At 40.4% G+C, this 17,332-nt stretch overlaps 1 pseudogene; it reads left to right on the top strand.

Annotated features, from left to right (window-relative positions):
• The first annotated feature begins 16,785 nt into the window (after positions 1–16,785).
• On the top strand, positions 16,786–17,332 carry LOC132499603 (large ribosomal subunit protein uL22-like; annotated as a pseudogene).

Below are 17,332 nucleotides of genomic sequence, written 5' to 3' on the forward strand. Positions count from 1 at the left end.
CGGCTGTAACCGCACGTGACTTCCGGCTTCAGTCCCGCCCCCGCTCGCGAGGGCCTGCCGGGCTCGTTGCCCCTGCGGGTCGCGGGGGCCGCTGGGAAAGCGAGTCCTCAGTGGTGGCTCGAGGAGGCTGCCGCGGCGCCGCCGGTGGTCCTCGCGGTGTCCTCCCGTTCCTGTTTGGGCCTTGCCACCGTTCAGTTCACTTTTCACGCCACATCAATACCTTCAATTTCGCTGTGCTGTCTTCGGGCCATTTTTAATACTAGGAGAAGTGCTCCCTCAGTCTAGCCTAAAAAGGGCAAAATTGATGGGATCGGGGCTCAGCAGACGCGGTCCTCTAGGACGTCGCCGTCCAGGCGCTTCTTCCCAGAAGCCCGTTTATCCCACGTATTCCCGGTCGTCACCGTCCGACCTCTTGTTCTGCACTCCCTATGCAGATTGTTCTTGAGAAAAAAAAGCCGTGTGCAAGAGGAGGAGTTACTTTACGAACACCTTAAGCGAGGAATTTTACTTCTCTGCTAATCTTGCGCTCACCGGCTCTCTACCCACCTCTTCTTAAAAAGGCAGGGGGAAAGAAGAAGCGCTGTTTAAGTGGGTTCTAAAAGCCGCCTACCTGCTAACTGGCTTTTCGGTGAACAAGGATCTGTGTTACCCAGTAAGGCTACATGTTTACAGGTATTTGCACAGCAGTGTTCATTGCTGCATGGTTTTTAATAGATACTAGTAAGAATCCAGGTAAACGTCCATGAATAGGGAGTAATTACATAAAGTTTAATATGTCCATAATACGAAATGCTAGATAACTGTTAAAAGAAATGAAGTAGGTTTATAGAGACATGAGAAACTGACAGGAGAAAAATGTGTATTTGTGGTTACATTTGTATTTTTATATAAACGTGTACTGGCATGTGTGTATGTAGATGCATAGAGAACTCAGATCACACCAAACAGGACAGTTGTCAACCGGAAAAGAGTACGTGTTGGTGATTAGAAAGTGAATTTTCAAGTTTTATTGTGTCTACTTACATGTTTTAAAATCTTTAACAGTGAGAATTTATGAAGGTCTTCTGTAGTCTTAAAAAGGACCAAAAATAACTAACTTAATCAAAGCTAGTAAACGGCCTCTTGAAAAGCATTCCCTGAGGCCCTTGAATCTGCAGTAGGTCAAATATTTGAGTGCCCACTAGGTACCAGGTACCATGCTAGATGCAGAGATTATTATGAAAAAACAGACAAGAAAGGTGGATCCCACCCCTATGGTGCTTGCAGTCTTAGTGGGCATTTTAGAAAGGAAAAAAGAAAGGAAACTTGAAAATGACAGGTAACATCAGTGCCTCACAGTTGACAGACATTTTTCCTTTTACTTATGTGTGATCATGAGTTTGACTTCGCTGTATTCTTCACATTTGTGTTAATCACTGTAATTAATCTCCCAATAGCTCATTATGATACATTGAAATTACAGGTCAGAGCAATTTGAATCTGCATATCCACTAATCTATTAAATCAGTGCAAGAGGCAGTGTCATGTAATAATCAAAAACACAAGTTTCTACAGTCAAATTGTGTAGGTCCAAATCATAGCTCTGCCACTTACTAGCCATGTGGTTTTGGGCCAAGTAATTTAACCTCTGCTTCAATTTCCTCATTTGTAAAGTGGGAATAATAATAATAAACTCCTCATAGGATTGTTATGAGGACTAATTTAGTTCATACATGTAAGAGGCATAGAGCAATGCCAGCCACATACTATAGAAATGTTTGCTGTTCTGACTCATCATATCCTTAATTTTAAAAGAAATCTCAGGGATTGCCTGTATTTTTTTTAACTTTTTATTTTATATTGGAGTATAGTTGAGTAACAATGTTGTGATAGTTGCAGGTATACAGCAAAGTGACTCAGTTACACATATACAGGTATCTGTTCTTTTTCTAATTCTTTTCCCATCTAGGCCATTACATATTATTGAGCAGGGTCCCCTGTGCTATACAGTAGGTCCTCAGTTGGTTGTCCATTTTAAATATAGCAATGTGGACATGTCAGGGATTGCCTGTCTTGAGGTTACATATCTTTAAATCAAATTCCATGCCTAGAATTTACAATTTTATTAGAGAATTACAAGTTAGATACTAAATCTAAAGCACATTCAGGGACTTTCCTGGTGGTCCAGTGGGTGAGACTCCGTGGGGGGCCTGGGTTCAATCCCTGGTTGGGGAACTAGATCCCACATGCATGCCTCAATGAAGAATTCGCATGTTGCAGCTAAAGATCCCACATGCCGCAACGGAGATCCCATGTGCTGCAGCTAAGACTCAGCGCAGCCTAAATAAATAAATAATAAAAATAAATATTAAAAACGGTCCACATCCTAAATAAATAAATAAAGCACATTCACTATAAACTGAAATGTGCTATCTGAAAGTTATTTATTACAATAGATGTTCTATATTTCCCAGGCCTAGGCTATCAAAGGCAAATAATCATTTTGAAAACTTAAATATCCTTCTTTCTACTTTTCTTCATTCTTAACAGTACTTTCTGAAAGGCAAGCTTGGAACTAGAAGGGGAAGTACTGTGCTATTTTGAGAGCTTCAAAGAACTTTAGAACAGTTGCCTTCAGAATGTGCCTGCCTTCTGGCACCTTGCCTTTAACCCTTATACCCACAACTTAAGTACCAGTTTATTCTGTACCAAAACATAGTGAGTGTGTGTGTGTGTGTGTGTGTGTATAAAACAGTGCTAAGGTCTTGGTGAACTTGTTTCTTAATATACATTTAAAGTATGTTTCCTACAATAGAAAATCTATGGTAATAATTCACTAAAGGCATTTCTCTTAGTAATTTGTAAGAGTCCTATGTGTATCTGTCAAAAAGATACCTAATATGGTAATTCATATATCTCTTTACAAAATAATCTCTCACCTGGACAGGAGTCTGAGTCTTCCTAAACCTATCATGACAGATCTTTTCTTTGCATTGTCCACACCACTGAGTGAAGTTTCTCAAAACCTATCTGATCAGGGAATGCCCCACTTTAAGTCCATCAATGAATTCCATTGTCCTTGGCATGGAGTTTACACTTCATAGGATGGAATACAAGGCTTTTTTCCAATCTGCAACAGAGACCATATGGCCTGCAAAGCCTAGAATGTTTACTTGTCTAGTCCTTTACAGAAAAGATTTGCCAACCCCTGGTCTAGAATCATACAGTTATACAAAGTCTGTTGTGAAAAACAGCAAAGTCTCACCCATCCCCTCCCCCATTTTCCTGTCCCCAAAGGCAACCACTTCTATCTCTTTTAGTTGATTATTTTAATACTTACTTCCATTTCTCTAAATAGCATGATGACAATATTCTTTAATTTTCAACTTTGGGAATTATATATTGTCTTCCCACTATGGGAGATGAGGATGTAACTATCTTTATCCCCTCACCCCACCATCCATATCTCTGCCATCCCACCCTGTTTCCAATATAGTTATATAATAATTTTGGTAGATCAGTATTCAGTGTTATGACTCTATTAACGCGACTCATAGTTGAACCATGTAGTAGACTATGATATTTTTTCCATGCAAAGCTTTTTGTTTTTCCTGGAATAATTATTTTGGGTTTTTTTTAATGTTGTTTGCTTAGTTTTGTTTTTACCAATTCAACCTGAAAGTTTTCACCAATTGTCTAAATATCCTCTCAGGATGTTCAGATGCCTGAGGTGCTCCATTAATTTCATCATCCTACAGACGTCTCCTAGAGCTTTCTAGCTCACTACCATCTGGACATTTTTATTAAGTTCAATATTCATTAAATTTTTTTCTTTGACACAGTAATTACTTTTATTGTGCTTTTGAATGTGTTTTTCAATTTCCAAATGCATGGGGATTTTTGATTTATCATTCAAAATTGATATCTAACTCAAGTTCATATGGTCAGAGATGATGGTCTGGGTAATATCGATTCTTTCAAATATTATGAGACTTCCTTTATATCCTAATTTGTAGCCTAATAAGTGGTGAAATGAGAAAATGGATGTGAGCCTGAAAAAAAAGAGGTGTTCTTTAAATATTGAATGCAGAGTACTATGTTCATCAAATCAAACTTCTTAATTAGAGATACAATGAAGTTTTGTTTCAGCCTCCTGATTATTCCAAAAATCTGCCATTCAGCTGGGTTTTTGGATTCCTATACTCATGGATGACCAACGATTATGGGATCATGTAGGTTACCATCATACCTGATTCTGTGAATCCCGGATTGCACTGAGCACTCCAGCCCTGTGCCTCCATAGTATTTACTTTGAAATTGTATGTTTGTGTAACTGTATCCCCTGTTAGGCTATGTACTATTTTCCTATTATGGCTGTAACAAATTGCCACAAACTCAGTGGCTTAAAACAGCACAGATTTATTATCTTACAGCTGGGGAGATCAGAAGTCCGACATGAATCTCACCATGCTAAAATCAGGGTCTTGGCCAGGCTGGTCCCTCCTGGAAACACTGAGGGGAGAATCCACTTTCCTGCCTTTTTTGGCTTCCATGCATTATTCCAGTCTCTAGCTTCTGCTATCACATCTACTAGTGACACTGATTCTCCTGACTTCCTCTTAAAAGGACCCTTGCAATTACACTGGGCCCATCCAGACAATCCACGATAATCTCCCTTTCTCAAGAACCTTAACTTAATCACATCCACAGAGTCCCTTTAAACAGGTAAAGTAACATAATCATAGGTTATCATAAACATAGGTTTGGAAATTAGGACATAGACATATTTGGAAGTCTATTATTCACGTCTGTACATACAGTACATCTTTTCTGATAATTCTAATACCTGGATTTATCTGTATGTCTCTACTCTGTTGTTTGGTATGTGTGTGGGTTTTTTTTTTTTCCACCTCTTGGTTTTCCACCATTTGGTCTTGTTTCCTGATAAGCCTGATAAATTTTTTAGTGCATCCTGGTCTTTAAGTATGAAAAATTACTGAGATAAGTTGAGGATCTGGATGGTGTTATCTTCCTCCAGAGCGGATTACTATCTCTTCTGGAAGGTTATTAGAATAGGGGCAGACTACTTTAACCCAGTCTAGGACTGTTCTGATTCCAAGCTGGGTTTTTATCTTTGTGAGGGCTGGTCTATTTCTGTATCATCTTAGTCCTAGGATGTAGCTCTGCAGGGGTGCTGGGCAGGTCCTGCCAAACCTCTGCTCAGCTTTTCAACCTCACAGCTGCTGCTTTCTGGTACTTAAAAATCAGCAAATGCCTTGAGGTTCACCTCTCTGGACCTTCTCTCCTGAATCTCTATTTCTCAAATCCTCACCTACCTCGGTCTCCAATGCCTTCAAAAAGATTTTTAGCGACAAAAGCAAAAATGGACAGATGAGACACTACACCAAACTTAAAAGCCTCTGCACGTTAAAGGAAATGATCAACAGAGTTAAAAGGCAACTTATGGAATGGGAGAAAATAATTGCAAATCATCTATCTGATAAGGGGTTAATATCCAGTATATACAAAGAGCTGTTACAATTCTATCATTTAAAAAAAGGAAAAAAAAAGTAACTGGATTAAAAAATAGGAAAAAGATCTGAATAAGCACTTCACAAAAAAGGTACACAAATAACCAACAAGCATGTGAAAAGATGCTCAACATCACTAATCATTAGAGTAGTGTAAATCAAAACCACAGTTAGGTATCACCTTACATTCATTAGGATGGCAACTATACAAAAATTTAAATAAACACACAGAAAATAACAAGTGTTGATGAGAATGTGGAGATATTGGAATCCTTATAAACTGCTGGAGGGAATGTAAGATGGTGCAGCCTCTATGGAAAACATTATGGAGGTTCCTTTAAAAACCTAAAATTAGAATTACCATATAATCCATTTCTGGGTATATATCAAAGAGAATTGAAAGCAAGATTTTGAAGAGATATTTGCACACCCATGTTCAGTGCACGTTATTCACAATAGCCAAGAGATGAAGCTGCCCAAATGTCTATCTACAGATAAATGGATAAAGAAAATGTGGTACACACATACAATGGAATACTATTCAGCTTTTAAAAAAGGGACTTCCGGGCTTCCCTGGTGGCGCAGTGGTTGAGAGTCCGCCTGCCGATGCAGGGGACGCGGGTTCGTGCCCCGATTCGGGAGGATCCCACATGCCGCGGAGCGGCTGGGCCCGTGAGCCATGGCCGCTGAGCCTGCGCGTCCGGAGCCTGTGCTCCGCAGCGGGAGAGGCCACAACAGTGAGAGGCCCAATTAGCTAAAAAAAATAAATAAATAAAATAAAAAATAAAAAAGGGACTTCCCTGGTGGCACAGTTGTTAAGAATCTGCCTGCCAATGCAGGGGACACGGGTTCAATCCCTGGCCCTGGAAGATCCCACATGCCGCGGAGCAACTAAGCCTGTGCGCCACAACTACTGAGCCTGCGCTCTAGAGCCCACACACCACAACTACTGAAGCTGCACACCTAGAGCCCATGCTCCGCAACAAGAGAAGCCGCCGCAATGAGAAGCCCGTGCACCGCAAAGAAAGAGTGGCCCCCGCTCTCCGCAACTAGAGAAAGCCCGCGCGCAGCAACAAAGACCCAACACAGTCCAAAATAAATAAATAAATAAATAAATAAACATAAATAAAAAGAGGGAAATTTTGCCCCATGCTACAACAGTGGATGAGCCTTGAGGACATTATGCTGAGTGAAATAAGCAAATAACAGAAGGACAAATACTATATGATTCTACCTATATGAGATATGTAGAGTTGTCAAAATCATGGAAAAGGAAGTAGAATGGTGGTTGCCAGGGGCTCAGGAAAGGAGAAAATGGGGAGTTGTGCTATGGAGTATAGAGTTTCAGCTTTGCGAGATGAAAAAATTTTAGAGATCTGTTACACAGCAATGCGAATATAGTTAACACTGCTAAACTGTACACTTAAAAATGTAAATTTTATGTTATGTGCTTTTTACCACAATTAAAAATTCTCCCCCCAGAAAGATTGTAAAATATATTTTACCAGCTCTTCTAGTTGTTCTCAGCAAGAGGGTTGTTCTGACATAAGCTAGGCAGTCATAGCCAGAAGCCATGAAGGCTTTTCTATTTTTGTTTTTAATAAGGTTGCTTACTTCCCTGTTTCCATTCTTTTCCCCCTCTAACTAATTCTTGACTTAGTAGTCAGAGCTTGATTTTTAAAATATAATCAGAGTATTCTACTCCTTTGTTTAAAAAACTATCAGTGGCTTCCAATTGTGCCTACAATAAAATACAGCATCTATAGGAAAAACCTGTCTACCTCACCAGCATCCTCTTCAGGCTTTCTTTTTCACTCATTATGATCCAGCCACATTGGTCTTTTAGTTCCTCCAACAAACTGAGCTCTTGTTCACATGAAGGCCTGTACACATACTGTGCCCTCTTTTTGCCTGGAAAGTTCTACCCCCCACTGGCTATCTTCCAGTTATCTTTGATATCTCAGATTAAATATCACTTCCTTAGTGAGGACATCCCTGACTACACAAGCCCAAATAGGTACTTCTATTATATGAAATTCACTGTATACTTTTTCCTTTGTAGCTCTCATCAAAACTTTGGATCATTTATTTGGGGGTTACTTGCTTAATCATTGCTTATCTCTCCCACTAGATTATAAACTCTATAAACATCCATGTCTCTTTGATACAGTTCAATGCCAAGTATACTGCTTGGTATACTATATATATTTATATATATTTGTTGAAAGAATAAACCAATAATTATTTTTTCAATTGCTCTATAATATTCATTTTACAGGAAAATTATTTCCTCTTAGGAGGTGGCATTGTTGGTTAAAGAATGTGTAAGTGGAAAAAAAAAAGCACTTAATAAAGTGGCTTTTTAAATAGTCACTTCTTCCGCCAGTATTTAATCAGGACCTTCTCTGTTTGATATACTATAGTGACTAAAATCTTCCAAAGAGCCCAGTTGTCTGATAAGATATATTATTAAGATAATTTTAGTTAGGGATTGGCAAAGTACAGTCAGCAGATCCACTATCTGATTTTGTAAATAAAGTTTTTTTTGGAACACAGTCATGCCCATTTTATTTGCCTTTTTGTCTATGGCTGCTTCACAATACAATGGCAGGGTTGAGTGGTTGCAACAGTGACCATACGGCCCACAAGCCTAAAATATCTATCTGGCCCTTTAAGAAAAAGTTTGCCAACCCTTGTTTTAACTCCAAAAGAGCAAAATGAACAATATACATATACACACATACATATATATGTTTTTCTACATAAGTTTTAGTTTACAAAGTGGGTTGAAATAACCTAATTAAAAAAATAACTACCTTAGAAAAATCTTATAATCAACATATTAAAGTAATCCACAAAGATACTTCTGTGTCCTTCTCAAGAGGCACTGGTGGCAGCCTAAAGCAGTCACGTGAACCCACGTGCAGCTAATAACAAAGAAAAGTAGACAAAATATAATAAAGATAACGTTTTAAAGATCTGAAAGACAATGAATGTAGGCAGAAACCACAGAATTTACTCAGCAACTGGTGATAATTATGAATCTGTGGCTTTTTACCTGACAGTGTCCCTCACACTTTCAAATACAGGAGTGAAACACTGCAGTCTTTTTTTTTTTTAATACGTATATATGTTTATTTATTTATTTTTGGCTGCATTGGGTCTTCATTGCTGCACGCGGGCTTTCTCTAGTTGCGGCGAGCAGCGGCTACTCTTCCTTGTGGTGCGCGGGCTTCTCGTTGTGGTGGCTCCTCTTGTTATGGAGCATTGGCTCTAGGTGTGCAGGCTTCAGTAGTTATGGCATGCAGGCTCAGTAGTTGTGGCTCACGGGCTCAGTAGTTGTGGCTCGCGGGCTCTAGAGCGCAGGCTCGGTAGTTGTGGTGCATGGGCTTAGCTTCTCCACGGCATGTGGGATCTTCCCGGACGAGGGATCGAACCTGTGTCCCCTGCATTGGCAGGAGGATTCTTAACCACTGCACCACCAGGGAAGTCCCAACACTAAAGTCTTATTGGCTCAAGGTGGTAGCAAACTAAGTTCAAGGTTGTTAGAAGAGAACTTGGAAACTTGGGAGGGAGTCCTGAAACAAAGGACCCACAGAAGGGAAAAGATCCAAAATCCGAGTAAAAACTCTGCCAAAATCCTTGGCTGCATTCAACTACATGCCCAGGACCTGCTGAAATATTGCAATAGCAATCAGGAGTCCTTGGAAAACAATAGCACTGGGTGAGAGGTGTGTTTGCTGCCCTCTGACAACATATATTCCCCAACAGATGTGCACCTCAGGCAGCAAAAGCTGAAGCCCTGTGGGTTTAAGATAGCAGAGAACAGAGACAGGGCTAGCAGAGACAGTAGCTTGACATTTAGAAGGGAAAACTGATCATTAGGGGAACAGCAAAGAGGGTGAACCCCATAATCTGAGCAAAAACATTGGCCAAATCTTTGTTTAAATGGAAAACTAAGCAGAAATATAAGCTACTACACTCTACAGGGTTTGAGTCTAGGCAAATTTACTTCTTTCTAAACTAAAGCCACAATAATTTTCTTAAGAATGTAACAGAATCCAGAATGTCAATGAACTTACTTTTTTTTTACAAGTGGTAAATTTTAACTGACTAAAATCTGACAGAATTAGAAAGAAGAAATAGATAAAATAATTATAATTGGACATTTTAACGTCTCTCTCAGTATTTGATATAACAAGTAGACAGAATATAGAACTGAACAATACTCTCAACCAGCTTGTCTTAATTGATATTTATAAAACATTTCACCCCGAAATAGCAAAATAGACATTTTTTTCAACTATACAAGGAATACCCAGCAAGACAGGCCACATGCTAGGCCATAAAACAAGTCTCAGTACCTTTAAATGGATTGAAATGTTACAGTTATATTCTCTGACCACAATGGAAAATTTCTAAATATTAGCATGAATCCAAGGGCATTATGCTGAATGAAGAAAACCAGTCTAATAACTTACATACTACATGAGTCCATTTATTTGACATTCTTGAAAAGGTAAAACAACAGGGATAGAGAACATGTCAGTGGTTATCAGAGTTCAGGGCTGGTTGGTAGACATGACTACAAAGGGATAGGGCAAGAATTTGGGGGGCAGTGTTAGGGGAATGGAACTATTCTGTATCCTGATTCTGGTGTTCCTTATACAAAATCTATACATATGCTAAAACTTATAGAACTGTATACCAAAAATAAAGTCAATTTTACTGTATGTTAATTTTAAAACATAGTGGTGGGACTGGCCTTCTTCTAGGATTCTAGGATTCAAATGATGTCAGGTCTTGACTTTTCACTGTTTCTCTTCCATCTCTTGCAGTTTTTGCTACATTCTTCAGGTTGCATATGCTAGCCCTTGGCAACTTCAGGCTCATATCAACACAATGTCACATCCAGCAAAGGAGAGATAAAGAGCATGCTTAACTGATAGCTCAAAGAGAAGTCCCAGGATTGTCTTGTAGGCCTTGATTAGCCTTACAAGGATACTTTGCACATTTTTAACCAATCATTGTAATTAAGAGGGTGAGAGGGATGCCCCGATTGGCTTAGTGTAGATCATGTGCTCCACCCCTGGCTCCAAGGGGGTTTAGGGGAAGAGGTAACTTCATAGAAACCACATGGCCTAAGACAGGAGGGGAAACAGATCCTCACATGAAAACCAGAGTACTGTTATCCCAAGATGTGGGCTTAGATGGCGGGAGGCACAAGCATTACATGGCCATTACATTAAACAGCCATTTGGTCATTTGCAGCCAAGCAGATCACACTGTCACTATTTGCCAGGTACTAGAGCAAATAATTATTTGATTATTACAGTAGGATGATTTTTTTTAAAAGATCACCATTTCAAAATTCCTTTTAGAACAATTTCATTATTTAGATGCTTCTTATGTTTAGGCTCCAGGATAAAAGAGCTTCTAAGATTTTAATAATTTATTACAGGTTCTCAAAGGAATTATGCAATTAACTGTTTTCTCTAATCAAAATGAAGATTATCAAAAGAGAGAAAAAACTGGGGGGGAAATTTGAAAGGTGATCAGTTTGAAGGGTGATGATTTAAACAAGAAATTCACTTGGCAGGAATATGGTTTGGAGAACCTCAGGAGTGTGAGGGAAAGTTTTCTCTATTACCAAAGTTTGAGATTCACAATGGTGTTAGGTATATCCCTCATGATTTTTCTGTAGTCAGCTAGATAGCTCCACAGGAACTTCCCACAGGCATCTTATCCAATTCAATTCGCCTACAAGTGAACTCATGAGCTTCCACTCCAAAACCTGCTTCTCATCCTGTGTGCAATCCATGTCTTAGTAAATGGTTTCATTTCCCACAGAAGCCCTCATTCTCCCTCCCTCCGTCAGTCACAGGGTTCAGCTGACTTTAACAATGTCTTTCAAATTGATCCCTTCTGTCCTTCCCACTGTAATGGGGATGACTTGTTTGGCCTATTACAGTTTCTCTTAAACGGCCTCCGGTGTCACTTACCACCTTCCATACTGTTAAGAAAAGCATTTTCCTAAAATGCAATGGAATTTCCTCCCTGCATTGCTTAACTATGCTTCAGTGAGGAAAAAGACCCAGATGTTGAGTAGTTATCCTTGAACTGTGGGATTGATGATTTGATGTTTTTGTTCTTATACATTTTGGCATTTTACAATATTTAGTAATGAGCGAAAGAAAAAGATTCAATGCTTTCCGTCACCTACTTAGCATGGTATACAGGCCCTGTGAGACCCCACACCACCTCTCCATCTTGGCCTACTCCCCCTGACTCCAGCGAATACTCTTTGTAGACTAGTGGCTTACAAAATGAGCTTAACGGGCTTCCCTGGTGGCGCAGTGGTTGGGAGTCCGCCTGCTACTGCGGGGGACGTGGGTTCGTGCCCCGGTCTGGGAAGATCCCACATGCCGCGGGGCGGCTGGGCCAGTGAGCCATGGCCGCTGAGCCTGCGCGTCCGGAGCCTGTGCTCCACAACGGGAGAGGCCGGTGTACCGCAAAAAAAAAAAAGAAAGAAAAATGAGCTTAACAAAGTCTCTTCCTGGAAGTGCCTTGGAGGTCACAGCAGGGGACTAAGGGCTCTCCTTCACTCAGAGGATCCCCTTGCTCCTGCCTTTTATTTCTTAATGTATTGGGCTTTTTGCATGATATTTCCTTTAAAAAATGTATTTTGCTTCTAATTAAAGGTTTAAAAGTGGTTATCCCAGTTACCATCAAGAAAGCATTTTCTGATCTTACCGTGCTCTTTCTCTCCTTCATAACTTTCACTTGCTGTTTCTTGTACCTCTGATGCTGTTTCCACCTTTATCTTTTGGTAAACTCTTCCCCTTCAAAACTTACCTTTTAGTGTGAGGGGGGTCAGAGTGGGCAGGGTGGTAAATCTTTTGTGAAATCCTCCCTTATGATGTGAAACTGAGCTAGTCACTCCTTTCTCTGTTCCTCAGCCTCTATCCAGTCACTAGATTCATTGATTTCTGTGTTCCATAAACATACATTCCATGTGTCAAGAACTATGCTGAGGACTGGGGTGCAAGATTGATCAGCACACCGACTAGCCCTGAGTTAGGTCCTCCTGCTTTGTGTTTCCATAAAACTCTGTTTCATCTTTTATAGCACTGATCAACTTCGCTTATTTGCCATTCCCTGCTGGACTATAAACAGCATGAGGGAAGCGAATCTTCTGTCTCGTCATCTCTCCATGCCCACCAACTACCACAGAGCCTAGAACATGGTAGGTACTCAAAAATTATTTATTGAACACTTGTCCTTAAAACTGACATGAATTGGTGGGGGAAGACATGATGGAACAATATATTACTTATTTATTGAACAGAGATTACTGGTGGGAATATGAAAGCGGTGGTGGTCATTTCTACCCTAGCAGTTCTCATATGATACAGTTTATTTCTTTGGGCCATTTTTCTTGCTGTCCCTGAAGGCTTTGGATTGAATGCAGGAAAATAAACAATTACAGAGATTCTAGATGATCTTATCTTTCTACAGAAAAGATTGACCTTATTTTTTGGCAGGCAACTAAAGTAGGCAGATCAGTTCATTACAGTGAGGGCTGAGCTCATGTGAGGCTGGGCTGCAGTCTTACAGCAGTTGCTCTACCTCTAGATTACACTCGGGGGATGCCTTCCAAGAGTATCAGTTGAGAGGGATGAGTTGTTTCCTGGATTACCTCCTTCTGACAGATGTTCAGCTCCAACTTCTGGGTACTGGAAACTCTGCTTTGCTTTTTAGCCATTTTCTGCTTGGTTCTATAGCCTCTAATCCATGTATCTTAAGAATCAGCACATACCTGAAACTGAAATCAAGTGTCAGGGGACTCCCCTGGGGGCACAGTGGTTAAGAATCCACCTGCCAATGCAGGGGACACAGGTTCGATCCCTGGTCCGGAAAGATCCCACATGCCATGGAGCAACTAAGCCTGTGTGCGCCACAACTACTGAGCCTGTGCTCTAGAGCCCAGAAACCACAACTACTGCACCCACGTGCCACAACTACTGAGCCCACGTGCCACAACTACTGAGTCCACACACTGCAACTACTGAAGTCCGCGCGCTCTAGGGCCCACGTGCCACAGCTACTGAGCCTGCGTGCTGCAACTACTGAAGCCTGGGCGCCTAGAGCCCATGCTATGCAAGAAGAAAAGCCATCGCAATGAGAAGCCCGTGCACCACAACGAAGAGTAGCCCCTGCTCGCTGCAACTAGAGAAAGCCTGCACGCAGCAACGAAGACCCAACGCAGCCAAAAAAAAAAAAAAAAAAAAAAAAGCAGAAATCAAGTGAGTGTCAGGAGCTAAGTTCACCTCTGTATCTCCCTTATTGCCAAGATCTTGGCTCAAGTCCTGGCTGCTCAAACTCCATTTGTTCTCTGTACCGCCATGAGATTGCTGAAATCTGCTGGTTGCTCTGCCTTTTGGCCCCTAACTCCAGTTCTTCCTGTTGTAGATTCCTCGGCCACTGCTCTCAAGTATTTGTTTTATCATGAAGTTATTTTCACTTAAACAATAATCAAACATTAATAATAATACAGGTTCAAGAATGTGTTAATTAAAATGAGAATTTATAAAGAAAACACCATTCTAAAAATGAATAACATAGAATATTCAGTAGAACAAATTCAAAATAAATAAATACACACAGCTATGTTTCCAAATAGCAAAAATGGCTGCACATCAGTTTGAGTCAAATAAGCAACCAGAGTATGAAAACCCCTAGAATTTTATTCTAAAGTCCTGAAGTTGACTATGAAAGTAAAGTTTTTCTATGTTTAAAAAAGTTTATAAATTAGGGCTTCCCTGGTGGTGCAGTGGTTAAGAATCCACCTGCCAATGCAGGGGACATGGGTTTGATCCCTGGTCCAGGAAGATTCCCACATGCCACGGAGCAACTAAGCCCATGCACCACAACTACTGAGCCTGCGCTCTAGAGCCTGTGTGCCACAACTGCTGAAGCCCATGCGCCTAGAGCCTGTGTCTTGCAACAAAAGAAGCCATGACAATGAGAAGCCCGCGCACCGCAATGAAGAGTAGCCCCGGCTCGCTGCAACTAGAGAAAGCCCGCACACAGCAACGAAGACCCAACTCAGCCCAAACTAGAAACAAATAAATAAATTTATGTTTTTAAAAAGTTTATAAATTATATGACTCGCAGTTTCATAAAATTCTGAATGAATGTTCTATCTAGGACAAAATAGATCCCTGAGCAACATCGTATTTGAACAAGGCCCCTGAATGTCACAGATATCAGTCACAAAAGTAAACACTTATCCATGGCAGACTGAGTAAAGATTTCAGTGTGATATTCTAGAAGCTCAAGACTATAAATCACTTTTACTATACAGAGCTCTACACACAGAGTTTTTTGTGGGAATTCTTGGGTTTCCACTTTGCACATCATCTATCACCTAATGTGTGAAATCAGTTCAGTCATATGCAAAAAGTTGTACAAGTTACTGTATTTACAAAAATGGCACAAAAGTGAATTCAACAGTCTATGCATGTACATACTTCATTCACATCTTCAACAAAAACAAAAAGATATTCTAACACTACAGAAGTGAAAAACACTAGGTACCGTGGGCTCTCTTACGTAAGCATTAGGGTCACACAAGGTTACACCAGAATAGGCAAATATTGCCCAGGAAAAATTCTATTTTTAAAAATGAAACAAAGTTTAAGGCAAATCAAGTTCAACTACAGGGACACAAGTCTTTCATATCTGCTTGAAATATGTGATGTCTTCTATTTTGTGGTCTTAAACTTCTGTCTTACAAAATCCAAAAAGAAAAAGAGGAAAGTAACAATAGAGATTATATGAAATAAGAAAAATATTAGAAGTTTAAAATTAAGTGAGGAAACCCAAAACATTAAAATCATAAGATTTGCTTATTACTTGTTAGAACTAGTTCTACACTAGAAAATAGGAAATATATACAGTTGTTTTCAGAAAATTACTTTATACTGCTCTGATGTGTCTTTTTCATTGGTGCATTGTTTAATCCAAAAATTATACACCTTCAAATTTTAAGATTATACCCCTTCAAGAAACAGCACATCTCACTGCTACCTATCAAGCTGTCCCAATGACATAGTGTATGAAAGGAAACAAATAGCTGAGAAGTAATATATTAAGAAGAAACAATAAAAATGAGAAGATTCCCAATTCAGTTCTTTTACTCAGCCAGACAGTTCACTAGCCACAGCAATGGTCTCTGTTTGGAAGTTCCCGTCGAGTAGGAGACATGGTCCCGAGACACCTATGTCTCATCTGAGGCTGCAGAAGAAGTTGCTTGATCTTCAGCGGGGAGGGGCAAGATAGAGGCAGGGGATTAAGAGGTACAAACTACTGTGTGCAAAATAAATAAACTACAAGCATAGATTGTACGACACAGGGAATGTAGCCAGTATTATATAATAGCTATAAATGGAGTGTAACCTTTAAAAATTGTGCATCACTTTTTTGTACACCTGAAACATATAATATTGTATATAAACTATACCTTGATAATAATAATAATAAAAGAAATTGCTTGATCTTCATTTTTGCCTTATCCATGTTGTAATTCTCAGAATTTTTTAAAAGGCTTTTTTGCAACTGTTTCCTCAAGAGCTCTGGCCCCAGACTTTCATCTCAGATGAAGATAGCTCGCTTTCAACTTTGCTTCTTCATTTTTCTCTAGACTAGGCACTTTTTCTCTCATTTTCTTCATCTCAGCCAAGGTGTGGGAATGTCTGCAGATCCAGGGCTCCCTCATACACCTGACACTGGGAAAAGCAAAGAACATGCCATCTCTTCCAGTGACTTCCCCCTATCATTATTTAGAAGTATATTTCATAATTTCCAAAGAAGTGGCGATTACATGAATTATCTTCTTGTTATTGATTTCTAGCTCCATTCCAGTATAGCCAGAGTCAAACTCTATGATTTACATTCTTTATAGGCTAGCATACGGTGAATTTTTGAAAATGCTTTGTATGTATTTAAAAAGAATGTGAGGCATCTCTCTCAAGTGGTGAATCCTCTGGTTATCACTGCCATCCTGGCCTTGGCGGTGCTGATTTCGAGACCCTCCGGAGCAGAGTTCCGTGCAGGGGGATGTGTTGGAGTCCCTGGCTTGGCGCCCCGTGCTCTCAGGCCTCTGCAGGCCGCAGAGGGGCTCGATGGCTGGGAATGGGGCTGGCAGGGGTACAGGCAGGCTGTGGTCGGTGACAACTCTGGAGGTCCAGTGTCTCGCGGTGACCTCTAAAAAATGGTTTGCTATTCACTTGACCCAGAAAACCCCACAAACTCATGCAAGTAAAGAGATTCAAATCTTCGTGTTCACTTTCAGAACACTCGTGAAACTGCCCAGGCCAGTAAGGGTATGCATATCCGAAAAGCCACCAAGTATCTGAAGGATGTCACTTTAAAGAAGTAGTGTGTGCCATTCCGTCGTTACAATGGTGGAGCTGGTAAGTGTGCCCAGGCCAAACAGTGGAGCTGGACTCAGGTCGGTGGCCCAAAAAAAAGTGCTGAATTTTTACTGCACATGCTCAGAAATGCAGAGAGTGATGCTGAACTTAAGGGCTTAGATGTGGATTCTCTGGTCATTGAGCACATCCAGGTGAACAAAGCCCCCAAGATGCGGCACAGGACTTACCAGAGCTCATGGTTGGATCAACCCATGCATGAGCTCTCCCTGCCACATTGAGATGATCCTTACTGAAAAAGAAGAGATTGTTCCTAAACCAGAAGAGGAGGTTGCCCAGAAGAAAAAGACATCCCAGAAGAAACAAAAACTTATGGCCTGGGAATAA

The sequence above is a fragment of the Mesoplodon densirostris genome, chromosome 11 (assembly GCF_025265405.1).
Source record: "Mesoplodon densirostris isolate mMesDen1 chromosome 11, mMesDen1 primary haplotype, whole genome shotgun sequence".
Classification (NCBI taxonomy): domain Eukaryota; kingdom Metazoa; phylum Chordata; class Mammalia; order Artiodactyla; family Ziphiidae; genus Mesoplodon; species Mesoplodon densirostris.